This window comes from Erithacus rubecula (assembly GCF_903797595.1).
Source record: "Erithacus rubecula genome assembly, chromosome: 5".
Lineage (NCBI taxonomy): Eukaryota > Metazoa > Chordata > Aves > Passeriformes > Muscicapidae > Erithacus > Erithacus rubecula.
In genome coordinates, this window is record NC_136687.1 from 6,901,562 (window position 1) to 6,927,885 (window position 26,324).

Sequence of the window (26,324 nt, forward strand, 5' to 3'; positions counted from 1 at the left end):
CCACCTGGATATCTGCTGCAGAACCAGGCAGTTTCACTGGTGTTTTAAGTTCAACTTATTCAAGGAAGTAAGTTCAAGGAATATTCTGCAAATTCCCAGCCTATTATACTAAAAGGGAGGATGCCAGAAGATCTCATTTTCATGGCAGTGGGGATGAGCTGTGTGCTACAGAATACAGTACAGAAAAGGAGGGAGGGATTTGGCAGGGATTTTAGTTCCCAAGAGCACAGACTGCCATGAAGCAAGGAAAAATAGCAGTGTACAGAGATGCTAACTCTCTTCACCCAGTTGGGGACCAGGTGAATTGATTTTTCATCATTTTGGACCCTGTCAGCTACGAACAAAACAGTACAAATGTCAAAATGGTAGTGGAAACCTGCAGCTTTCCAAAGGAAGCCCACAGCCATTTCTCTGACAGTGGCAGAACAAATACAAGTAGTTTTACTGCATGCCAATTTCTTCTTAAATCTCTTCCCTCAGGGAGCTCAGTGCTTAGAAAATATTTAGGGGGACTGGAAGCTTGCCGGATACTCAGCTAATGTAGGTCTCAAAAGCTCTGATGATGCTCCAAAAAATGTTGGGCTGCACTGATGGGCCAAGTTCCTTTAGATTAGGCAGAAAATGATGTTTTGGCAAGAAAAATAGAGCTCCAACCAGGTGCCTCTGGAGAAGGAGAATTTTATATTCATGCTATTTGTCACACAAATCCAGATAGGGTCATCTCCAGAGCTGTGCAAATATTAAATTCAGCCTAAAAGCTGACAGAAGCAGTAAGTGCCTGCAGAGTGGGCGACTCTCCAGGAGGAGACAATGGTTGGCTTTTAGCACATCTCTTTTTTTTTTTTTTTGTTTCCTTAAACAACTTGACTTGTGTGTGCTGCCAGTTGCTTGTACTCAAACCCCTCTTCATATCCCTGCATCCACTGAGACTCTCCATTCTCATGGGTGGGATGTAGCTGAGGTGGTTTTCCTTTCTCTCCTGCTCTGTGCATATGGGGGTAAACTGGGACAGTTAATGATGTTGAATTTCTCAGTTGATGCTTAGGGCCTTTCTGCTCACAAAGGTACTCAGATGCTTTCCAGTGCAAATTTTAAGCAGGATTGGTTTGATTTTTACATTACAGCTGTCTGAGTCATAGGAAGGAGTGAGATGCAGCAAGCAAGTGAAGCTGTGGTGTGGGAGAAAAAGGTATTTCCAGTGCTTCATACTGGATAAAACTTGCTGTCCCCCTCATATGGTAGAGGTTGGCATCCTTCAACCCCACAGGGTTTTTACACAGGAACTTTTCTCCTGACTTGCAAATATGAGAGATTATTCCCAAAGTTATTGCTGACAACTCCATCCAAAATATTCTCTGGCTGTTTTGCAGAACCAATAGAAATTTGGTGGTGAGACCTGATTCAACTGCCACTGTCCTGAGAAAAAGAGCTGCTCTGATTACAGAAAGAAAGAGAGATTTGGGTTTGAGTGGATTTCTGTCTTTGTGTCAGGGTATTTGTCATGTTCACTGCTGAGAGTGCTGTGGTGGACACAGCTGGTCACAGATGTCAAGCAGCTTCTAGAGTGAAAGTCAATCTTTTCAGTAAGGAAAACATGAGATTTTGGTGCCATCCAGGAAAACCAGAGAGCTGCTTGTCTGTTAGCACTCACCTGCTGAACAAGATGGATTTTGTCAGACTGAGAACACTTTTACTTATCTGATGAATGACAGATAAATCAACCCCCTGCTGATAAACCTACTTTGTGGACTTCCTTTGCAGGTATGGCCCCTGCCCTGTGTTATCTGTCAACATTTTTCTGCTTCCAGCAGACAAATTGCATTGTTTGTCTCTTTTTGCAGTTAGAAAATCAAAGCACAAAGACCTCAGAGTTTAAATCCACAAAGTCACTGAGAGGTCTGATTTTTTTTTTTTTCTGTGGCTGGAGCTCTGAGTGCTTTACCTGCAGTTATGAAACAAATATTCTGTACATGGAGCAACAGTGAGAGCAGTGCTTTCTCCTCTGAGCATCTTTCTTCCATAGACATGAGGGTTCCCATTCCTTTCTCATCCTTGAGAAAGTGTCATAGAGTCTCTGAAGCTCCCAGCACAAATACACCACTAATACAAAGACAATTAAATCCAAGAATTTTCTGTGTGGGATTTTGATCTTTCCACTGCCTCTTATAGCTCTGAGATTCAAGGACACCTTGTAGTTTATGCATCAATATCCATTTTAAGCTACCTTCCCTTTTGACACACTTTGTATTTAGCACAGTCAGCCTGCAATCCTTGCTTGTCACTTCCCTCTCCTCCTTGCCACCTTTGATAAGGGAAACCATTTTCAGTGTTTCAGCACTGCTGCTTGCCTCTAAAAGTGTTGCTTGCCTTGAAAAGTATTTCATAACCACAATGATTCCTACAGCTAACAGTAAAGCAGGGAAATACTTGTTCTCAAATCAATGCCCTGCTGCTGGGATACAGTGTTGAGGGCCTGCAAGTGAGATGGGAGAGAATCAAAATAGGACCTGACTCATTGATTTTTATTCTTTAAATAACTAGAATGGAAACACCTTCATTACAAGTTTGGATATTTAAATGGAGCTGTAGAAAACCTGGGCTGGGAAATGTTTTTGGTGGCCATAGGTGTGGTTTATGGGGCAATCCTGGGTCCCTGCATGGCCGAGGTTCCTGCATGGCTGAGGTCATTGTGGCTCTGGGTCATTGTGGCTCTGGGTCCCTGTGGCTCTGGGTCCCTGTGGCTCTGGGTCCCTGTGGCTCTGGGTCACTGTGGCTCTGGGTCCCTGTGGCTCTGGGTCCCTGTGGCTCTGAGTCCCTGTGGCTCTGGGTCACTGTGGCTCTGAGTCCCCTTTGTCTCTCGTTCCCTGTGTCTCTCGCCCCCTGCGGCCCTCGCTCCCTGTGGCCATCCCGGATTTCCCCTCACCGTGGATCACGGTGCCGGCCGGGAGCCGCCGCGCCGCCTGCTTGCAGCGCCCGGTACTGCCCGCGGGGCCGAGCACCGCCCGCCGAGCCCCGGCGAGGTTATCCGCCCTCCCTCACGCTTCCGAGGGCATTCCATGTTGCACTGAGGCAGCGTGGCTATCCGCCCTCCCTCACGCTTCCGAGGGCATTCCATGTTGTACTGAGGCAGCGTGGCTATCCGCCCTCCCTCACGCTTCCGAGGGCATTCCATGTTGCTCTTAGGCGGCGTTTCGCTTTCAGCGCGTCCCTTAGTTGCCCTCTGCAAGGGCATCCCCTCCACAAAGACTTGCCGAGCTTCGGTTATCGACCTTACACGGAATTTTTGATCTCAGGGCCGCTTTTGCGGCGAGTCAGCTTAATTAGTCGTAACAGTCAGTCTCGTCTCTAGGCTGTGCTTGTCGTATTAGTGAGAGTCCGGGGGACTGGATCACTTAGTCAGCGCTTCCTGATGTCATCCAAAGTCTCCGCTTCATACATTTCAGATGAGGCTGGAAGCCTGCTGGCTTCTCTCTCTTCTGATCTATTTTTAATTAGCATTTGGGGCCTTTGCTGTTGGGGCCAGGGAAGGGGATCTCGGTGTCGCGGTCTCATTTGTCTGGGTGCGGACGCTGGTGCCTCGCAAGGGGCTGAAACGGTGTCCAGGCAACAGGGAGCGGGAGCAGGGAATGGGAGCGGCTCTTGGGAAGAGACTTGCAGGATGCTCCAGGATACCTAACTAGAATGGCAGAGTGCCTACAGAAAGAGGACGGGGAGCCAGTAATGGAAAACTTGTTACTTTGTGATGAATTAGCTCCAGATCATGCCAGAAGGACAGTTGTTTTCACTGTCCGTAAAATCTGTGCAAAGCATTCAGGAGAACCGCAAGCTGTCAGAATAAGCCCTCCCAAAATGAACTGCTTCATGGTGTGGTATGTATATCATTTTCCATTTTTCTTACTACAGGGACGATTTAGTACCCAGGACTTGGTAAGACATTTCATCCTCTTGATTATGATACAGGGCCACATCCTGCAAGGGATGAGTATCTTTTGAAGCTTGCTGAGTGCCTTTGGCTCTACCCTTGTCATTAAGAGTAGACAAAAAGGCTCAGCACTTCCCACCAGCATTTTAGCGAGGGCTGGGACAAAATCATGGAGTCCTTTGGCACTGTGCATCCCAGAAGGGCACAGAAGAGGGGACTGTTCAACCCAGCCAAAACCTGTGCAAAGTCTGGCACTTTTTGCTTGCTGTCTTTACAAGAGATATTGTCATTATTTATTGATTGGGTTTTTTATGTTGCAGTAGCTTCTTGGATGGGAACCCTTAGGCTGGGGGCCATACAAAATCAAAATAGAAAGACAGTCCAAAGGAGCTCACAGTGAGACAAGAGACCACAAATGACTATTATACACAGTGGTAAGGTAAGGGAACAAGGGGCCAATGCTATTAAGTGGCATAAAGAATTAATCCACAGTTTGATATTGTTGCAAATAAATCACAAAAATCATCAACTTTCTTGCCTGCTTTCCCTCCCTAGCTAGATTTTCTGCAAAGCCAGAAATGTGTCTGTTGCTTTTGATGAGTTGGATTTGTTACACACCTTCCTCAGAAAGTTCCTGACCTAAAACATATGGAAAAAGATGGGAGTGTTTTTGCTGGCTTCAGTGGACCTTGGATGAGCCAAAATCTTAAATGCAGAATACTTTAGTGGAAATGAGATATTATGTTTGCAGCTGAACTTTTGTCAGCCTAAAGCCCCATGCCTCAAAAGATTTATTCAGGGACTTCCTTGTTTACTAGTACTACTAGTTTAGTAGTTCCTTCCATTTTTTCCCTTTAAATGAGCATGTTTCAAAGCCAGCTCCTGCCACCTAATATTGGGATTATTTTCTGCTTGAATCAAAATATTTTTGTCTCAGGTCCAGCTTGTGCAGATTCACATGCCTTAATTAAAATGCAAATAATTTCATCTTAATAATGACCAGTCTGACAGATACTTCACATGACAAGTTTTGAAGAATTTGCTTCTCCAGCAACTGTACAGTCTGAGCAAGTATCTGGATACTTCCTTAGATGAGATGGTTTTGTGCAGTAGCAGAGGATACAGTAGTTATCTGGGCACCTGTACCTTATTTCTGTTTAAAGACATAAGGGTACAAATAGAAAAAATTTAGAAATTGAAAAATGTGTTGATCTTATGTATTTTCTTTTTTCTTTTTTTTTTTTTTTTTTTTTTTTTTTTTTTTTTTTTTTTTTTTTTTTTAATAGCAATCTGTCCTCACATATTTTATTGTAGAATTACACTGTGCTCTGAGATTAAAAATAGAGCTTCATCGCACAGGTTCTTCCACTTCTTTGCTTTAGCCAACCCAAAAGTCTGAAAGAAAGGTGACTTTAATTGAAAGAGCAGGTGGCACACTGGTAACAATCTCTGCTTGCCTGTCCCCTCTGTTACTGGAGTCCATGCCCATCACAGCTAGAAAAGCAGCTTTGATGGTGATAAGAAGTAGCAGTAATCCTGCTCACTGCTGCCACTGAGCACACAGGGAATGAGAACAGACCAGGAACCTGGGAGCAAAACTGTCATTGTGCCATCAAAAGAAAAAAAAAAATGGCACAAACCCCACTCCTTTAGAGGAAAAGGCCCATCTTCAAAAACCACTTAGAAGGGGAATAATCTCTAAAAGAAAGGGATGAATCTAATAGGTATCTTTCAAGGAGCATCAGGCCAGCTGAGGGCAAGAAGATAAATTAGCAAAGTGAGAAAAATGAAACTCAGAGCAGGATAAACCTTTAGTAAGTGCTGTATTTCTGTGGAAGGAGAAAATATCTCTTCAGGTTATCACAAAGAGGCAGAAAGTCACTCTTGCAGCACTTTGGCACTGCCATGTCCAGCAGTTGATTGTAATCACTGAACATGAGATTGCAAATCCCATGGGAGTTTTTATTTAATACTTTACTAGCTCCAGCAAAAGGTCTGATTTACCTTGCTCACTGAGTCATTTTTAGGAAAAGCATCTTCCCAGGCACTCAGCATTCAGTAAACTCTGCACAGTTAAAAATAATGCTGAACCCAGAAGAATGTGACAGTTGGCAGGAGAGGCTGTTTAAGTAATTGATAGCTGGAGAAAGAGAACAGGATGGGAGTTGGAAATTTGTGATCCAGAGAGGGGCACAACACCTTCCTGTACTGGGAGGAATTATGCCCATTTCTTTTCAAAATGAGCCACTGACCATGACAATGAGAGGGCAGTAGGTGTAGATCTGTCCCACCAGGATTGTTTTTGTATTCTTCATACAGACCCTCAGGTGGGGTCTGTGAAGATAACTTGATTTAGGCATCCAGGGTGACATTAGTGGAACTCTGCTCCATTGGTGAGTGGAGCTCAAAGCACCATCCAAGCCACCTGTCAGCTGAGAGGGAAATTACATCTCCACAGGTTGAAATGGGGACTGTGATGCACACCTGTAGATGCCTAAATGTGGGTGTCATCCTGTGAGCTGAATTCAACAGTGGAAGCAAAGCCATCAGAGCTACACCAGCTGGCAGCAGCTATAAATCTGAGCCTATTATTTTCCTGGCTTCCAGCATATCTGTGTCTTTATTTACATTAACCAAAATTAGTAGACACAGTTTGCTAACAAATTCACTACTGGCAGCAGGATAGAAATGAAGGTATTTTACAGATCCTCATAAAATAGATTACTAACTGTTTATGAAATATTAAATTCAGGGGCTTATGCCTGGAATATTTAATGCAGTTAATGATGCATCTTTGACCTCCTTTGTGCTCTTGTGGTTTGGCCAAAGTGTTCACACATCTGGAATTTGACTTCTTCATAAAATGTTAAGTAAATACAAAGTTGTCATCACATACATGAGCAATTACAGAGCTTTGCTTTTGAAAATTCACCTTCACTGTGTCTGTACTTTTGAGTAAAATGCCACATTTTAAGTATCTCTTTGGATGTAACAGAACATTTGCTGGTCTCAAGGAATGCAATATTTACTTGCTTCAAATTGAAGCAAGAATTCTCTGGCTCTGTAGTGCAATGCACACACCTCCTTAAATGAGCTTGGTTTGCCTGCAAAAACCTCCTGCAGAGCTGTGCAATGACATGGCAAGTAATAGCTTAAACCTGCCTAGAGCAGCATCTTTTAAGAAAAAATTTCCAGCCAGTGTCACATTTAGTCAGCAGAGGAGATGCTGTCAGTACTCTAGACTTCCAAATTTTAGCCTTGAAAACTGTAAGTCAGTCTTGCTCTTGAGTCCTGCTCTTCCCACATGTTGGGGCAAACAGCTGGATTCACACACAACCTGCATGTGCCTGGACATGCTGAGAAATGGTGAACTGGGTCAGTGTTTGCTCCGAGGAAGAGGAGCTCTGGCAGGGAAGAAAACATGCTAAAATTGTGCTGAAACCTGCCATTTGAAGAAGATATATCAGAGTCTGAAGGAATAAAGAAAACTTGCAATTACTTCTCATAACTGTTTCTCTCTCTTTCTACAACTAAATAAATATACTGTTTTAAGTAATCTCCCAAGGTAATGATCTGCTTTTCCAAAAGGGCCTTTACAGTCCTTTCCTTGTCTTCTCTGGAGCATGGTTATATGAATTGAAAGTTTAGTCACCTGGGTTTTGACACAATTTGTTTTAAAGTTCATCTCTGTATCCTTGAATGGATTTTCCTCCTTCCCTGATTTATTATGGGGTTTGAGTTCCTTATGCAAGATTTCCTAATGGCTATTTTCTCTTTCCATCTCTTCTTTTTATCAGAGATTTTGCTCAGTGACTCAGGACTTGTATCAGCTATAAGAGTTCAATTCAGTTCTTGGAGGAATTTGGGGAGAATTGAGCTTGGCATTTTGTGGGTTAGTTGCTTAGCTACCTAGTGTGGTTTAGGAACATCTCCTTTTTTTTCACCCTCTGTATTTAGCATGTCCACTGTAGTCTGAACTTTATTCTCTGTCTCCTTTAATCTTATACATTAGCAGGCTTTTATAAAGTTTTGCTGGCTAGTTCTGTGAGAGACTGGCAGCACATTTTGTAAGTGCTATGTTGTCCCTCTTGCTGGTCTTCAGCAGTCATCCCTTTTGAAATGGACTTCTATGATTTTGTGTTATCATTGTGTGGTTAAATTTCCTTAAGGAGCTGTCAGAATTTCTACTTTATACTGGCCAGTTTAGACTTGGTAGGTCATTTCAAATCTGGCCTGAGTACAAGCAACTCAATTGACTCCACACATAAACAAAGAGCAAATTTTAACAGTGTCTGAAATAGTTGATCTTCAGTATTTGTCACTTAATTCTACTTAGTTTAAAGAAGTAACTGTAATCATTCAAAAGGCACAAATTTGTGAACATATTCACACATTACAGTATCCTGGGCTCACCATGTAACCCCTCACCAAATCAGGAGCTAATCAATAGGGACAGTGCCTTTGAAAGTTACCAGATTAAAAATACCTGGGCTGCCTTCAGCCTGCACTTTCCCCAGTCCTGCTCCTAAGGCTCCTTCACACAAAGATTTGACTCCAACACAGCAGCCCCTCACTGGAGAGGACAAGCAGTGAATTGACTTTGTTGCCTCAAAAGAATTGGGGCTTTCCAGGCTTGCCCAGCCATCCCAGGGCTGGCTGTGAGACAGAGATGCTTCACCAATCCCACTGGCCTTTCCTAGAGCCACCCACTCAGGGGTCACTCCTTTCCTAGCCAAGCCTGCTGGACATTTTCTTCTTGCTGCTCCCTCTGGCTTTCCCTTTCCACTGCTGGCTGCTCCTGCTTGTCATCATTTATGTGTGAGTATCTGAAGGGAGGATGCCAAGAGGGTGGAGCAGGCTCTTCTAGGAGCAATAGGAGAAGAGGCAGTGGGCAGAAACACAGATACACAGGAAGTTTTACATGAATATGAGGAAGAGCTTCTTTACTGGTCTGAGCACTGGGACAGGCTGCCCAGAGAGGGTGTGGGGTCTCCCTCACTGGAAACTTTCAAGAACCATTTGGACACAATCCTGTGCCATGTGCCCTGGGATGGCCTTGCCTGAGCAGGGCAGTTGCATCAGATGATCCATCCGTCCTCCCTCCCAACCTTCCCCATTCTGTGATTCTTTGGTTCTGTGATTTAGTGATTTCAACTTCACCTTCCACCACACAGGACCATGTCCCCTCTGCCATGCTCACCTGTGCTGGCAGCTCCAGCAGTGCTCTTTCCAACCTTCCTCATCCAAGATGTCCCTCTGGTTAGAGGCAGCCCAGCTGCCTGAGAGGCCAGCAGAAGAAAACTAATTTTTCTTGTCCCCAAAAGGCAGAAATTTAGTTGAAGTCTAGTCAGTCAAAAAGACTGTTCCTTGCCTCATTCTTTCAGCCTAATGAGGTTTCAGAGCAAGGATGTGACAGCCAGTGTGGACACTACAGATTCTCAAAAATCAAAAGGAAAGGAGAGGGAATTAATCCACACTGATGAGCATAACAACTGTTAGTGACAAAAAAATACCACAACCTCACCATCTGCAGCTGGCCAGCCTCATTCTCTCCACTAAATCAGCTGGATTTATTCTAACCAGATTTGTGTCTGTCTTAGCTCTGGCTGCAAATCGGGATGTGTGAATGAGTGATGGCTACGGGAAAATCAGAGTGGGTGGAAGAAGAGTGTGATGTGCCTTGAGGCTGTGCCCAATGTTAGATCTTGCTCAGAGGCAGTTTCTGCTATTAGCTCATGAATAAAAAAATGCCATGCACAGTCAACTGCCAGCCACTGGGAGTTGTGGGGACAAGACAAACCAGTTTTAATGAGGAAAAGATTCCTCTCATATAATTCCTAGCTGATCCATAACATGAAATTTTTCTGTTTCTCAGGTCCCCATGCGCAGAACAGTTCTATAGCAGCTTAGGCTCTTCTCTGAGACTCAGATTTTCATTAAACTAAAAAAAAAAAAAAATAATGTTTGGCCTTCATAGCTCTGAATAAAACCTTCCAAGCATGAAAAGAAAGTCAAGTCTTGCCTGTGCATGGAAGCTGATTGCTTGAACCACTTTAAAAGGCAGAATGGAAGACATTAGCCTGGTATAAAACTATTTTATACCAGTGTAGCTAATCCCATATGGCAGAGAAACATATGGGCACATCTCTCAGACACTTCTATCCTAATAGAGGACCAAGCATACTAGAGGAGACGTTTTGGCCCGTGTTGGCAATCAGGAACAACCTAGTTTAGCACAAGTGATGCTGCTCCTGCACCTTATGCAGGAATGTCACAGCCACTCAGCCCTTGGTTCACACAGAGCCTCCTCTTGCACAGCAATTACACCAACCCAAAACCCAGCTGTAACCTTGTTCTAAGCAAGGCTGCTGTGCTCTTATCAGAAGGGATCAGTTCCAGAAGTGTCTGACCATATCACAGCATTGGTAGGGCTTTGCTTTTCCTTTTAAATAACAGAAGCCTGCACACAGACATACCTCAGGTTACAGGCAAGTCATCTTGCTGGCAGAGCTCACTGTGCTTGGGAACTGTTCTGACCTTTCAGCAAAAGAAGAATCATTATGTCTGTGGAAACTGAGTTTCCCCTATAAAGGATGGCTATGAGACCAGCAAGTACATCTTTGAAACAGAGCACAGGTCTAAATCTGCAGCTGCCTGGAAATGTTTGTTCTGAGACAAGTGGGTGCTGTCATCCTCTTTCTAGGGGGCACAGACCCTAATGAATGTATCATCCCCTTGATGAGCTCTTTCTGAGGAGCGTGACTCCAAGGGGCTTCTTCCAATCCTTTTTCCTGGATTCCCTGTGACCCTCAAAAATACTTTGTCTGCTTTTCAAACACCTGAAAAAATAAAAGCTTCAAATGGTTTCTGCAGCTTATGTGAGCTCCCTGGGGCCTGCAGAAGAAACTCCTTCTGGTTTCTTCCTCAGCTGTCCTCCAACTCAGCTCTGCAGCTCTCTGTGGCAGATGGCAGAGCCTGATTTGTCCCAGGTACTGCTCTGTGCCAGCACCTGGAATTGTGCCTGAAGGCTCTGGGCCCTCAGGACTCTGTCCTTGGACCTGTGCTTCCTTTGCATAGTCATCTTCTCAAATGGTCTCAGGCTACAAGAATGGCTCGTGTTGGTGCTCCAGCAGCCAGCCATGGATGTGGGCTATAGATTATCCATACCATTACCAGTACAGTTCAATAAAGATGTGACATTACAAAACCCAGGTTTGCTTCCAAATTTCTTGCCTGAGCTTCTATGTTCTGAATTTGCCTTAGTCTGCCTCTAGTGCAACACCAACATTTTCAAGATAGCTGGAAGACAGAAGCACATTTGTGAGGACTCTCAAAAGTTCCTTATCACTTCCAGACTGGGGATGTTAGTTGTACAATGGACCTTTTCAGATGAAATATCTCTGTCATACTTCATTCCAGTGAAGTGCTTCCACTTGTAGCACCCTTCAAGAAGTTTCAAAGAGAAAAAACCTCTGGGCTGCCTGATGAAAAATTCTCACTATCTTTTCATTGCCTGAGAGGGAAATCCCAAAAAACAATATCTAAGCCCAAAAACCTGTGCTTAGATATTTGGTGGTGTTTCCCTTCCATCTTTATGTCTGTGGGTTGTGTCTGTGATTATTTGCACATATATAGCTCTTTTCGCATGTGCCAGTTTCTGGAGATCCAATTTTTCTACATTATTGAAGCAGTATTTTCTGGATCCATGCTGCCTGTGAAAGGGACTCTTCTGCCCAGTGCTGGGAGATGTGTCTGGCTTTGTTTCTGGAAGGTACAGGTCTAAAGATAGTTGTGAGAAGTCACCTTTTGAGGATAGAGTAGTTTATACCCCTGAACAACATCCAATGGGCTTCTCAGTCCCCAGGACACAGGCAAAGGCAGCCAGGGAGTGAAAGACAAGAAAACGGAAAAATTCTTTTCCTCAGAGGATTTTTCTTGACCATTTGCTAACTGAATGCAAACAGACCAGTGTTTCCCAGCTCTTAACAGATTCACCACAGGCTTCTGATGTTTTTCCCTGCTGTGCTGCAAAGCAGAGTCTGCAGGGTTTGCTGTGAGGCACACTGTTGGCACATTGCTCAGGAAAACCACCTCCTCATATTCAGGCGCATTTCCCCAGTGCCACATTTCACCTGCTATGGCAGACAGGCCTTTCCCAATTACTCAACCCAACCTGGGCCAGCCAGGAGTGGCCTCTCCTCTCCCAGTCCTTCCCCCTGCAAAATTTCAACATCCAGGGCTGACCCCCATCAGCTGTCCCAGCCCTGTGCCTGTAGGCAAAGCCTAAGGGGCTGAACAGCCACTTTCCTGCTTCTTTCTAGCATCCCCCATCCCTGAAAGTCTTCAAAGCCTGTTTGATAGGAGCTCTGAACAGCCTGATCTAGTGGGTATCATTCCTGTACATGGCAGAAGGGTTGGAACTAGATGATCTGTAAGATCCTTTCCAATTCAAACCATTCTGTGATTCCCTCAAGCCCAGGGCATTCAGCAGCACAGCTGGGGACATGGTCAGTCCTTGCTTTCTCAGGGCTTGTTAAGCCTGTAGAGTGTGTGTCTGCTCAGCAGCAGATTAGAAGCACAGAGACAAATGCTGGCAAAAACAGGCCCAAAGAGATATATTTCAATAGGAAATGCCAAAAGACTGGAGTGTATGAAGCATAGTTCATTAATTTTGGTGGGGAGGAGCAGCAATATCTTGCCAGGTGTAGGATTTGGAGAGGTTTCACACTCAGAGAAGAAAGTGAAGAGCAGCTTCCAAAGAAGAATTAGAGGTAAACTTAGCTTGTACAATATGGAACTGAGCTTGGAGCACCACACTAGGGCAGCTGGAGGATCAGCCTGTCCAGGGAAAATTGAGCTGCTCAGAGGGCTTGAGGTGTCCAAAGCCTGGCAGTGCCTTGGAGAGAGGCCTGGTAGCTTGGCAGCCACACTGTTCTGCTCTGAGTTCCAGAAGGAATGAGAGGTTTAGTTCAGAGTGATATTTGCTCTGTGGTACTGCTCCTAAAAGCATTAAAAAATGCTTACCTGTTTAATTTTGGCTGATTTGCTGTTTTTCCTCTCTTTTCATTCTCAGCCCTGTAGAAGTGGCTAGGCTTTGCTCTCACATCTAGGACTGTATGCTAGGCAGGAGACCTGTCAGGTGGGATGTGAGCCCAGAGCAGGGATGGCCAGTTTCCAGATTGTTCTAGGTATAGAGACCTTTCTGCCTGGGATCCCTGAAATGTCTCTCTGTGACTGCTTTCAAATTAATCCAGGTATTATGCTGTACCATGAAAACTGCCATTAAACACAAGGAAGGAAACCCCCACAGACCCACACATTTGCCTTTGAACAAACAAGGACTCCAAAGAGATGGAAATATAACTGATATGCTACATGCAGACAGTGGGAAGCATTAGAAACACTGGGATTACTTTGCAAATCCTTTTTCAAAGCAGAACCAGTAGGACACAGCCACATCAGACACATATCAGTTTTCTGTTCACAAATGCTTTTAGACACTTAATCATAGCCTGTGGCATGTTCACAAGAGGATGTGCATTGGAGCAAATCCTTGGTCCATATGCTCTGGAGCAATCCCCAGTTCCTCCTCAGTGACAGCCAAAAGTGGCATGAGTTTTGGGAAAATCATCTGTCTTGTTATCATTAGGAGGATGGATGGATTCCCTGCCATATATTATAACCAATGCTTTTTTTTCATTATTAATGTTTAAATGAGACTGTTACTCCCAAATGCAACATCTTCCTTTAATAATATAAGATTTGCACAGCTTCTAATCTCTGCACCCAAACATTATTTTGTTTGTCTGTCCCTATCTGCAGCATGAAATTTGTCTTCTATTTCTCCTACTTGGTAAATCACATTTTTTCATATGCTGCCACAGATGCTCTGCATGGCCAGACTTCATTCTCTTACTTTTCACCTTCAGCCAAGCACTGCTTGCATGAGAATTTTGGCTCCTATTTGGTATGGGGAATTAACAAGAAGAGTCATATGCCTGCCACTGGCTCATGACCCTTCTTTTGGAGCTTTAATCTTTCCTCTGTGCACTTTTCTTTTTTTTTTTTTTCCCAATTTTTTTATTTTTTTAATTTTTTAAAATTACCTTTTAGTAAAAGCCTGCCAGGTCTGCAATGTGCTTGAATACCTGGGAGCACAGACAGATTTTCTCCCACACAAAATCCAGCCCTGCCACCCAAGACAGAAGGGAGGAAGAATCAAGGGATCAGACAAAAGAGTAATTTCTTTCTTAGTAAGAGATAGATCACTGAACAAGAAACTTTCAAGTTCAGCAAGCTACTGGGAAAACTTGAACTATGCCAGAGTTGCAAAGGGGAGGAGGAAAAGCCAGTCTCTGGGGATGGGATAATGCACATCTGGCACTCTCACCTGACTTTCCAACACAAGGCTAGAGGAACACTGCAGCAGGTTGCCTGGGGAGGCTGCCTCCTCCCCAGCACAGGATATTTTGAGCAAAACCCATCTCTTAGGAGCAGTTGAGTGTACTGCCATACACTACCTCTGCACAGGTGTGATTGCAGGATCTTTTGAGGGCTGTCTTGTATTGTCTTGTCACCCTCCAGGTCTTTCCCACAGAGGGCACTGACAAAATATTTTCCCTCTTTAAGGGCAGGTAGCCAGTATTTGAGTCCAGTACTTACTCAAAAAGTTATTGCTGTCCTCTTGGTTATCAGCCATGGCTTTTCTAACCAGAGTTTTACATTGTGTCTTGTAATGCACACACCACCTTCCCTCTGTCAACAGAGGAAGAAGCTGACTTGGAGCCAAGACAAATGAAATGTTCTCTGCTCGTTGCCCAAGCTGAGTAAAGCACTGAAGAAAAACAAATGTGTGCCTAAAACTGCTTGGAATTACTGTTAACATATCCCAGGTTAGTTCAGTGATTAGTTCAGTTGGTTCAGTGAAGGATTCTTAGGGACATTTTTTACCTTGGCAATCTTAAAGGGAGAAGGATCATGGTACCTAACACCCTTCCCAGGGGAAGTTAAATCTTAAAAGTTGTCCATGATCAACAGTCCAGCTTCTCAAACAGCACTAGATCTGCTTCAGCCAGCAGTGGCCTCTGGGAAGTTCTGATCCAATCTCTACCAGCTGCAGAAGAAGCTACCTTTGCCCACCTTGTATGCTGCAGCTGTTTTGCAGGCAGATAGTGGAGATCAAAGCCTGCATTTGGGGAAAAGCTCTTGATGGCTCTAAGTCATTTTGCATGTTTGGTAGCACATAAAGCTGTTTCTGTCTTCAATGATGCTGCACAGCACTCCATCAGGAAAGTGCTTAAAATTATAAAACTTCTTGTGAAGAAATTCATAACCTACCTGTGCTCATCAGAGTATGACTCTCAACAGAAGTTTCCCCTAAAGAGAAACCTGCAAGCCAAGGTGATCTTGCTGCTGTCTAGAAGGAGGAGATCCTATTCATTGAGACAAGAACTGAGATCTCCTCGGTGTGCAGACTTGTCTGATAAGACATTGTGGGTTGACCTTCATTGCATGTCATGTTCCCCTAAAGCCACTTTATTACTCCCCCTCCTCAACTCAGTGGAGGAAGGAAATCCTAACAAAAGGTTCATGGGTTGAGATATGGACAGGAAGGATCACTCACCCATTGGTGTTATGGGAAAAACAGACTTAACTTGGGAAGAATTATTATATTACCAATTAGATCAGAGTAGCATAATAAGAAGTAAAAACTAAATCTTAAGACACATCCATCCTATCCCACCCTTCTTGCTGGGCTTAACTTCACTCCAAATTTTCCCTATCTCCTTCATCCACCTTGGAGCAGGCATTGACTCTATCAGACATGGGAGAAGCTTCTGGCAGCTTCTCACAGAAGCCACCCCTGTAGCCTTCCTACTATCATCACCTTGCACATAAACCTACTCCACCAGGTAGATGAGGGAAGCAGAGCTCTGCTCTGGCAGCACATGTGAGAGGGTTTGGTGCACTGTGATGGGCACTGGTGGGAGCCAGACTTCAATGCAGAGCAAGGTGATGCTGTGTGGAGCTGAAACAACCACAGTGGGACAGTGGTACCTAAAGTGCCTTCCAGGATCAGTCACCACCATGGCTTTATCCAGGTAGGAGGGGCAGAATTCTCCTGTGCACAGTGTGGAACAAGGCTGGTGAGGAAACACGAGAGGGAGCAAAGAACAGTGTTTAATAATGAACATCTGGCTCTCAAGCACAGGCTGAGAGGCTGATTTATTGACACCAAGACAATAGACTATTGTGCTGTGTCACAGGGACCATTTGACTGGCTCTATTCATGCCTACAGATATATGAACTTCCCATCTCTTATAAATGATCTCCTCCTGTCTTAGGTTGTTGCCTTCTCACTTCTTTTCTCTCCTGCTCTTCCTGCAGGGTATTTTTGAGCTGTAATATATAAGTATCTGACACCAGTGCATTATTTTTTTCTTGGCTGTGGTCAATGGCAGCATGTAAGAGTGGTGTCTACGGGGGATTTTGCTACTTGTAGCAAACCAGATCCTCTCACTATGGTTTGTTCTGCCCTTTCATATTCTGGCAGGTAATGTGACCAAGCAATCACTGGTAATTACCACTGTCAAAGGACTAAGACATCAGGTGCTCTGCTGCAAACTGCAAACCTGCTCTTCCCAGGTTCTTTAGGAATGGTGCCACCAGATATTAGTGAGGACTTGAAAATCCCTCAGGAAAATTGAATCTGCATTGTTATTGTGTAAATAGGAAAACAAAGGGACAGTCAAGTCCCAACACAAATTATGAACTGTGATTTTGGGACACTCCAGTTCTTGGCTTCCCAGTGTTGATGCCAAGGGCCCCATTCTCATGTGTTGTGAGATCTGTGTTTCCCATCAATGTAGAGTGGAAGAGAACTGCTGTTTGAGAATAGAAGGAAGCATTTGCTATCACTGTTCTATTTCCATTTCCTTTGGCCCAAATAATGCTGTGAAGTACAAGACTGGAAGAGAGAAAATTATGTTATAAAAGTAGTTAAAATTCAACATTCAGGTGAGGAAATATCAGCACTAATAGTGTTTGTGCAGTGTTAACTAAGGCCCCTCCATGCATATGCATTTGAAGACAGATTATAGTTTCGCACATTGTTTCCTCTAGCCCCCCACCTCATTTAGTACCCAGAAAGGATGATGTTCAATCACTGAGCAGTTAGTCAATCATCTCTTCTATCCTTACTGTTGTGGAAGAGTCTGGTGTCTTATTTAATGCCCATCTTAAAACCCTGCTCTGAATACAACATTACTCTCTTTCTCCTGGGGACGTCTCTGGAAGTCTTTGGTGTTTGGGTACTTCAGAAACACAAGTGCTTGTTGTCACAGCTTGCAAGCTAATTAGTGAGACCAAACTCCTTGTACCATGGAGTGAACCAAGAGACAAACTGAGGCTCAAAACCATTTTTAAATTTGAATGTTCAGTGGAAAGACATTGAAGTGTTGGAGTATAACAAGAGAAGGGCAACAGAGCTGGGGGAGGGTCTGGAGCACAAGTCTAATGAGGAGCACTCAAGGGAGCTTGGTGGTGTTTTATCTGGAGAAAAGAAGGCTCAGGGGAGACCTTATCACTCTCTATAACTAACTACCTGAAAGGAGGTTGTAGCTAAGTGGGGGTCAGCCTATTCTCCCAGGCAACAAGTAATAGGACAAGAGGAAACGACCTTAATTTGTACCAGGAATGGTTAAGAGGGGATATTAGGAAAAAATTATTCACTCAGGGTGGTCAAGCATTGGAACAGGCTGCTCAGAGAGGTAGCATAATCACCATCCCTAGAAATGTTCAAAATAAGTGTAGTTGTGGTGTTTATGGACATGGTTTAATGGTGGGCTTTACAATGCTGAGTTAGTGGCTGGGTTTGATGATATTAAGGTGCCTTTCCAACATTAATTATTCTATGACAGCAGTGACTATTTCCTTTGTTTTTAACTGCTTGATCCAAGCTTACAGCAGAACGACTTCAGTTTAGGATTACCACAATTCAGGTCTTTCCCTACCAAAGAGCCATGCTGGCTGCTCCCTGCTGCTGCCTGTGTGTGAGCTGGGGGGAAGCTGTGCTGGAGCTCTGAGCCTTGGCACTCAGCTGTGACAGGTAGACCAGGCTGGTTAAACACGGAATAAACCCAACAGATCTGCTGTGGCAGGTCCAGGCAGCCAGAGCAGCAGAATGTCTAACCCCTGCTGGCTGCAGGGCTGCTGGGCAGGCTGTGAACCAGCAGCCTGGGCTGGGACACGAGGACTGTGCTGGGCAGGAGACCCGGCACCGGCGCCGGAGCCGCTCCGGAGGCTGATCCTCCAGAGCAGTGCAGGCAAAGCTAACACAGCCTTGGCCTTGGTTTGCAGCATTAAAGACAGCATTGGTGCTGCTGGAGCCAAGAGGAAGCATCAGTCTTCAGAAAGTGACACCTAAAAACTGCAGGCCAATTTCAGAAATAATCTGCAAGCGATTTGTTCACCGTTATATGGGAAATCTGTGGCAGGCTGGAAATACAATGTGGACGTCCATCTCCCAGCCCAGTGTTTTAATAACAAAGCTGTACTTCCCAGATACTCACCTACTTGGTTATTTTTTCCTCCATCAGATACATTCTTTATACGTGTCTATTTTTTTCCACAATAGCTTTACAAGGGTGGATCTCTGTTACAGACCATTTTTTTCACACTGAATACTGAGGGTATTCTAATGAATTTAGGTTGTAGAGCCCTGTGAAAATATTTTTGACAATTAACATTCAAGCACTCCAAATATATTTGCTAGCCTGCAGGAACATCAAGCAGTGAGAATTTAATTCACCAGTGAGATGCAATGTAGGGGGACCTACAGCTAAAAGGTATTAGCATTTTAGGAACCACAATCCAAGGGGAAAGATGCTATAGTGTGCTGCATTCAAAAATATGAGTGAATTGAAGTAAACAGAAATGCTGTTCTGTGAAGTGATGCTAGGGAATAGCTAGTCAAATCTTTATGTTTTGTGGAATCAATACTTCCAGGCACAAAACCGATCCCTTTGAAACCTTTTAGTCTTTTAAATCTTCTTGTTAGTGTTCTTCTGTGCAAGTCTGGATGAGACTTAATCAGTTGATTTCAACGGGTGCTTAATTTTTGCAGAAATTCTGGATACCTGGTGACTCAAGGGGTGAGGTGAGTGAAAGGATCAGTTCAAGCCATTGTTCAGGAGAGGGTAAGGCCAGAGCATTGTGGTTGTTCTTAACCAAGTTAGTCAAAGCTTGATACATATAAAAAAATATCGCACTTCCCTCCACACTTCAATAACCAAAAAAGGAATGCAGTTAGCTGAAAAGGTTATTGTGAGAAGCCCTGTTTAGACACTCATTACTGTGTTTCTTTACCTGCATGCCAGGGAGACAGTTTAAGAGCAAAGTCATCCTCTCCACAGGGTGCAGAGCTCTATTGGCTATTTTAAGACAGAGAGGCAGCAGGAGAGGAAGGACTACTGATGATTTGAGAAATGATAATCGCTGTGCAAGGGCAAGATGCACAAGCGCCAGTGACTCAGAAAATTGTGTGCCAGCCGGAGGGAGGGCTGCAGGGTGAAGGGGTGGTGGGGGAACAACCTCTGCACAGCCTGGGCTCAGGAAGCTGCTGCTCCTTTCAGGCTCAGGCGTGCTGTTGTGACTCAGTTCAAAGCCACAGCAGCCAATTGTGAGGTATTTCTGAGCTGTGAATTGTGAACAACTTATTCCTTCCAAAGTCTGCATCTACCTCGTTGAAATCACACTGCAGAGATTTTTGTGGTGCCAGAGTTATGATTTAAGGACAGGTTCTGTTTTTGTGGCAGGGGATAAAAAGGGTCATTTCTGGAGAGCTGTTTGTGTATGCTGCAGTAGTGAATTAATGATTAGATGAAGGAGAATAAGCTAAAAAAACAAATAGTTAAACATGTGGATGTATTTTGGACCCCAGATTCTTCCTCGATGGTGGTTGGTGGTGGTTGGTTACAAGCACCTAAAGTAGAAGGAGACAAATCTGGTGAAACAACTGTGGATGTGGACTCTCCAAGATCGCAGAAGGCACATGGCTAGGGTATCTAACTTGGACATCTGAGGTTTGGTATGATGCCATGAGATGGAGAATGTGAGGTCAAGAGGACCCAGGTGTCATTCCTTGATGAAGTGAAGGTGGGTCTCTGTGTCATACAGAACACAGAAGCCTTTACAGAAAATGTTAGAGAAAATATTCAGGAATTCAGATTAACAACTGCAGAGATGCTTGGGAAGTGCAGTAATACTTAAGATAATTCATGGAAAGCCTATTGCTAAAATATAGAGGCAGAGACAAAGATGATGAGAAACAAACCCACAGGCTGAAAAATGTTTTCCAGCACTATGAAACACATGGTGTCCTTACAGCAGCAGAGCATGGACCACTTCAATACTACCCAAAAAAGTCAATTGCCTAATTGTCCTGTGCAATTCCTCATCCCAGTGGGGGACTTGCCCTAGGTTCTTCACATCTCCCAAGTCCTGTCATTATTAGCAGTATGTGTGGCTTCTGGATCAATTTGAAGGCTAGTGAGACCCCATGGCTTCTTCATCAGTCTTTCAACCAGAAGGAACCAACTGGCCTTGGTATGAGCCTGTATCATTGCACACAGCAAAACACAACACTAAAACATGAAGGGGATTTCAAAAAGAATACTTGGGGGTTTTCTTGACATATTGTCCACAGGGAAGTGGGAGAGAGAAATTTGGAAGCAATGTTACAGAAGTGTTAAGAAGCTGTCAGTGTAATGCTGTCATGTGTTAATTAATGCAGGGGAGAAGATGATTATACTGAAATTATACAAATAGCCTTATCTCAGGTTAGCAGCAATTGACTGGGGTTTAAATCATTCACCAGAATTAATTAAACATTGCATCCAAATGCCTCAGAAATTATCGTGGTGGAAATCATCCCAGAACAATAGCAAGCCTCACCATTAGTTGGTATGAGTTGGTTTACTCCACTGACTTCAAAATACCTTATCAAGCCAGTCACACAACAGGAAACAATAATCAAAGGACTTATTTCAACCACTGAACAATTCCAGCAGCAGCTCTGAAGAAGAGAGGATATTGTTATCAATTTTCCCAGCACAATGTCTCAGAGCTAGCTCATGTTATCGGACCAAAAGCCATTACAAAGAAAGAGAAGATATCACAACCAGAGAGACCCTGCATCTCTGCTCCTGGAGATATACTCAGAAACAGGCCAAATTTTCCACTTTATTCTGAGGCAAACTTAGCCACATCTCCCCATCCACAGTAGGCCTGTTGATATTTCCTCATGTGGGAAATCCTCAGGGAAAATCAACATCATCCAGTCCAGGAGAAAGTGGGTGGACTTAGTTTGAGGTGAGGCTGTCCTCAGATCACTGAGAGAACATAAGTCACAAAGTTTTTGGAGACATTTGAGCTTCAGTGAGCTTTGGAGATCCCTCAGCTTCAGGGGTGACGTAAAAGGTTCTCCAAAGTTGATGGGAATGCTCAGAGTGGAGAGCTGTATGTGTGGGAATATGAACAGTCCAGGAAAGGACTTCCACCCTGCTGCCCACTTCTCTTCTTAAACCCCAGGAAGGTATGTGAGCAGAAAATTCTTAATCTTACAAGTTAATCTGAAAAGCCTTCTGTGGCCGTAAATGTAATTCCAAACTGCAGGTGTTTACAGCTTGTAAATCTCATGACTGCATGCAAACTCAAGTAACAGCACAGGAAACCCATGCACCCACCACCACCTAGCTTGTTACTAGAGTTCTTGTGCTACAAACTTGTCACACCCTCATCCCAGCAGAGGCAGAGGTGCCTTTTGAAGTGGCCCTGTGAGCCACCAGCCAAAATTGTCAGCTTAAATAAGCAAAGCCTTCAATGCTCTGCCTGCCACATCACAAGCCAGCCCTTCTCAGCTCATCTGATTGCTCTTGCTGTACTTTTTGACATAAGCTGCCTCTCTCCAGCTACATTTTCTTCAGCAGTGCCTAGGGACTCCCCTGTGACAACTGATGATAAGGTGAATTTGTTCTACACGAATTACAGTTGCTGTTTCTGCCTTCCCCAGGGAGACCAGTGATTATTTCCCTCTCAGGACTTGTGCTGGGTTTCTGGCATTTGCACTGTCTGGCATGTCACTAGGAGATGGTGCAAACCCGTGTGACTTCCAGTAACTTCCAGTTCTTGACTGCTGGACTCCCAGTCCTGTGGGTCTGGTCCTCAGGATATTGCAGGATATACAACAGCCATCAGTCAGCTAATGCCTCTTTTTTTTTTTTTTTTTTTTTTTTTTTTTTTTAATTGTTACTCTGCAAACAGTATATTAAAGACAATTTGAGTCAAGAGGGAAAGTCAGGATCCTTACTTATTTTTTGATACAGGGCATATCCATGGCTGCCATCTGTCCGGGCTCCCTCTGAAGGTGCTTTAGTTTCCCTCTTACTGCACAAGGCTTGTGCTGGGCAGCATTTTAGCATCGTGGTTTACTCTCTGCAAAGGGTGCATGGATTGTTTGCAAGATGAGCAGCTTTCCTTCACCTGCAGTGGGGTTCCCCAGGCACTCCCACTGCAAGTCACCCTCTTGGGGGCTACCTGGGGAAGCCAGGCCCCTTTACTCCCGTCTCTGAGGTGCCTTTACTCGTTTTATGGCCATGTATACAGCTCTCCAGTGTACTCAGAACTGGAGTCACAGCCTCAGGGTCTGTCTTACAGGCAGTCAGGCAGAGCAGCAGGGCAGATGCTGCCACGCCACTGCATTTCAGAGAGGCACAGGGAGCAGCCAGGGCTCAGTCATCCCATGTGTGCATGTCCAAGTCAACACAGGAAGGCAGTCCTGAGGGAAAAACAACCTTCCTCTTCACCATTCACCTTTGTCACCTCTTCTGTGAGTGATCAAATTCCCAGCTTTGCTCTGGAAACCTTCCAGAACTCCCCTAATCTCTGCAAGTTTTCTGTCTGCCTTTTCCTATCTTTGTGGTGGTTGGCAATTTTCTCATCCAGTTGTTAAAAAATGATCCTAATATGCAAGGGGCACCTACAGAAACAATAGCAATAAAAATGCATAAAGAAATGGCTACCATAATCTGGTTGGAAGAAAATGCAAAATTTTAATTGCTATGTGAGTGGCACACAGAGAAGGACATGGTTTCCACATGTGTTCAAGGAACCAACACATTTCTGATGTAATTACAGAATTAGGCATAAACAGCAGCAGTCAGCAGTGTCAGGAGGTTTAGGAAATGTGGTATCGATGGCTACAGTTCAGAATAATGCACCAGACAACAGATAACTAAAAAAACAAAAGCCATATGTACCCAAAAATGGAGTAGAGAAAAGAGTAGATAAAGACACAAGATCATTTGAAATGGAACCAGGTAAGAAAACTGATCAGGTCAAATCCCTCTGAAAATGCTTTTGTTTTGGTGCAGGCAGCTTACTTACCAGGAGGACAAGATTTGTGCAGCAGCTACTGACAGCCTGATGCAGGATGCCCAGGAGCATTTCTAAACTCCTAAAACACAGCAGAGTATAAGCCCTCATCCCTTCACAACAGGTATGATGCACATCTGAGTGCAGGTCTTGGTCTGGCCTGTCATTTCTATATCCATAAGGTGAGCAGTGCCTCTTGTTTTGCTTAAAATGTGGACTGCTGTAATTACTTTCCAGCCCTTGGTATATCTCATTTTGGTTTGGGGGCTTTTTTTTCTAGCTGAAAAACTGGAAGTAAATTGGATTTTGTGTTTGCTCTGAAAGCTCTCCAAATGCTCATGTAAACGAAAAATCTCTGTCCTCTACACTCCTATGGCAAATAAAATCTGTTATTTTTAGATTTATGGTAGGATAAAGAAGTAAAGCAACAGTAAATCTTGTTTCCAGTGATACTGGTTAGAAAGAGATGCTGTGATGTATTTCTTGTGCCCTGCCTAGCCTGCTGGTCTGCTGTAGTGTGAGTGGGACTCCATGGTGGGAGAGTTCTGGATGGAGCTTGAATACCTGAGTTTCATCTACACCTGTCCTAAGCTACACAAAGGGCTGAAACAAGGTTTGTGTTCAGCTTTGGCCTTTCTTCTGACCCAGGCTTGGAAAATGCTGTGGTGAGTTTTGCCAGCAGTCAGTGGTGACCAGCAGAGGTAAAGATTTCCATGTCCATGAGGTTCAAGCCTCTCTCAGTGGGATGGATGCAGCATCTATAAATGAAAGAGGGTTGCATTGGAAACACTACTTTGCTGTTGACTCACTTTTATCTCTTTCACAAAATACTTCACCATACTGCCTCCATTAATTTATACAGAAACAATTATTTAGCAAGATATGCTGACTTTTCAAACTAGGGGGAAAGGGAAAAGTCTGTGGCCTCAGAATTTCCAGCAATTTTTCACTGATCTACTCAAACACTATAGCTGTACAAAGTCCTCAGTAGTTTGGCCATGGTCAGACTCTTTGGACCAGGCTTTGTTGAAGTTTCTTCTACAAGTAACCCCAGAGGGTGTCACTATGGTCATGTACAGCAAAGGTTAAGTTCCCATCTCTGCCTCTGAATGTTTTTTCCTTTCTCAGGAGTGATGATGGAATAAGCTTACATCAGCTTTCTCTTCAGCAAACATGGAAGCAGCCCTGTGAATGTAGAGTGCAAATATCCCTCTTTACATGACTTCTGCTACTAGGAAAAAAAAAGAAGCAGCACTTATGACATCTTGTCAGGTTCCATAATATTGCTCGACCTTTCACTTCAAGTACCTTTTTCAGATTTTTAAGACCATGTGAGAAACGTTTCATTCATCAAGGTACTTGGAAATTGTTAAGTATTGAAATCACTGGAAGTCTTTTTGTTGGCTTAAGAGGAATGGTGGTGGGTCATCTGTGACCCTGCATGTGGTGCAGCTCTTCTGTCAAGCATCACAGGCTTAGGTCCTATCAAAAGGATTCTAAAGGCTTCAGGAGCAACCAGCAGGTGAACAAGCAACTTCCTGACCTGGCAGACATTTGAGTGGCTCTATGTCCCTGAGAAGCTTTGGCCAGCAGCTTTGTTTCTGATTTGTGGTGTGTTACCAGGCAGGAGGAGGCACAGGATGGATGCACCCCCTGATACAGTTCAGTCTGTTGACAGGTGGAGGAGTTCCTGCTTTCCAATATGCAGGGAAGGGCACACAGAGCCTTGTTCATACCTCCAGCTTTCTTTGATGCATCTGAAAAGAGACTCTGAAAGTTGCCTTCTCTGGGATTTACATCCAACAACCATTAATGGCACTTTGGATTCAGCCTTCCTCGGCTGAAGGTTTCCCTTCATCAAAGCTTTCCAAAGTCCTGCCCAACACATCTTGCATTTTCTATAGTTTTAGGCACAGACATGCCTTGGAGGAAGATGTTTTAAGAACAGCTTTCCTGTTTTTTATATCCATAGCAATAAATCCTGTTCACAGGATAATGTGATGCCCACTAAGTGCAGCCCATTCTGGAACAGCAGTTTGCTGCAGCCTACAAATAAAATGGATTACTTCAGTTATTTTAAAGTATTTCCGGTCGCATTTATTCCTCAACAACATGGATGGATATTTTTCCAAACTAGGACACAGCTGGTTTATATTATAGCTGCACTCACAGCATCTGAGAAGGAGTCAGATGAGTCATCCCAAGAACCTTTCAGATGTGGGGTGGGAAATCTATTCATGTATTATCAGAAGCTGATCCAATATCCAATGGTCTGTTACACAGAGCAGATAAGCAATGGATCTGGTGAGAAAAGGTCTGCTTCTGATGCCCTTTCTCTCTTTTCAAAGAGAGAAAAGAAAAAAAGAGCCAAGCTTGACTGTTCACAGAGGAGATATTTGGTGTGTTGCAGAGAGGAACACAGCACAAAGTTAAATCTAAGTTCCAGAAAAACCAACAACAGTCTTTCAGATCATGTCTGTGGGGGTTGGAAGGGTTAGTGTGGGTGCTGGCAGAGCCAGGTGATGTTGGGATGGCTGTGTCACACTCCAGGGACCTGCCAGGCCACCTGCCTGGCTTTGGGCACCAGGAGCCTGCAGGGCAGGAGGAGGTGTGAGGCCACCCTGACCAGCACTGCACTGAGCCTCCAGGGAAGAGGGAGATGCAGTGGCCACAAATGAGCTCTGGAAACCTGGCTGGTGACTTTGGCCCTCACTTGAAGGCCATCAGAGAATGTCACTGTCAGGGAAATTCATGCATCTAACCTGTAAATAAGAAATTCCCTGTGGCTGCCTTATCCTTCACCTGAGAGGGGATTTTTGTAGGGCTGGGCCTGTCACTGACTGTCTGGAGAGCCTTGAGGGAAAAGCTTGGAGAGCTTGTTTGTGGGCAGTGCCTCCTTCAGGAACTGAATGAGAGGCTGAGCAGGACATAATGTAAAGGCAACCATGGTGAAAGTCTCAATGCTGCCTA

At 44.2% G+C, this 26,324-nt stretch overlaps 1 long non-coding RNA gene across 1 annotated transcript; it reads right to left on the reverse strand.

The window, feature by feature from the left end:
- Positions 1-18,445: 18,445 nt before the first annotated feature.
- Positions 18,446-19,475, reverse strand: LOC306802877. Its single transcript, XR_013774502.1, has 2 exons — positions 19,290-19,475; positions 18,446-18,642 (listed from the first exon to the last, which is right to left on the reverse strand). It is a non-coding gene; the product is annotated as an uncharacterized lncRNA (long non-coding RNA).
- Between the last annotated feature and the right edge of the window lie 6,849 nt (positions 19,476-26,324).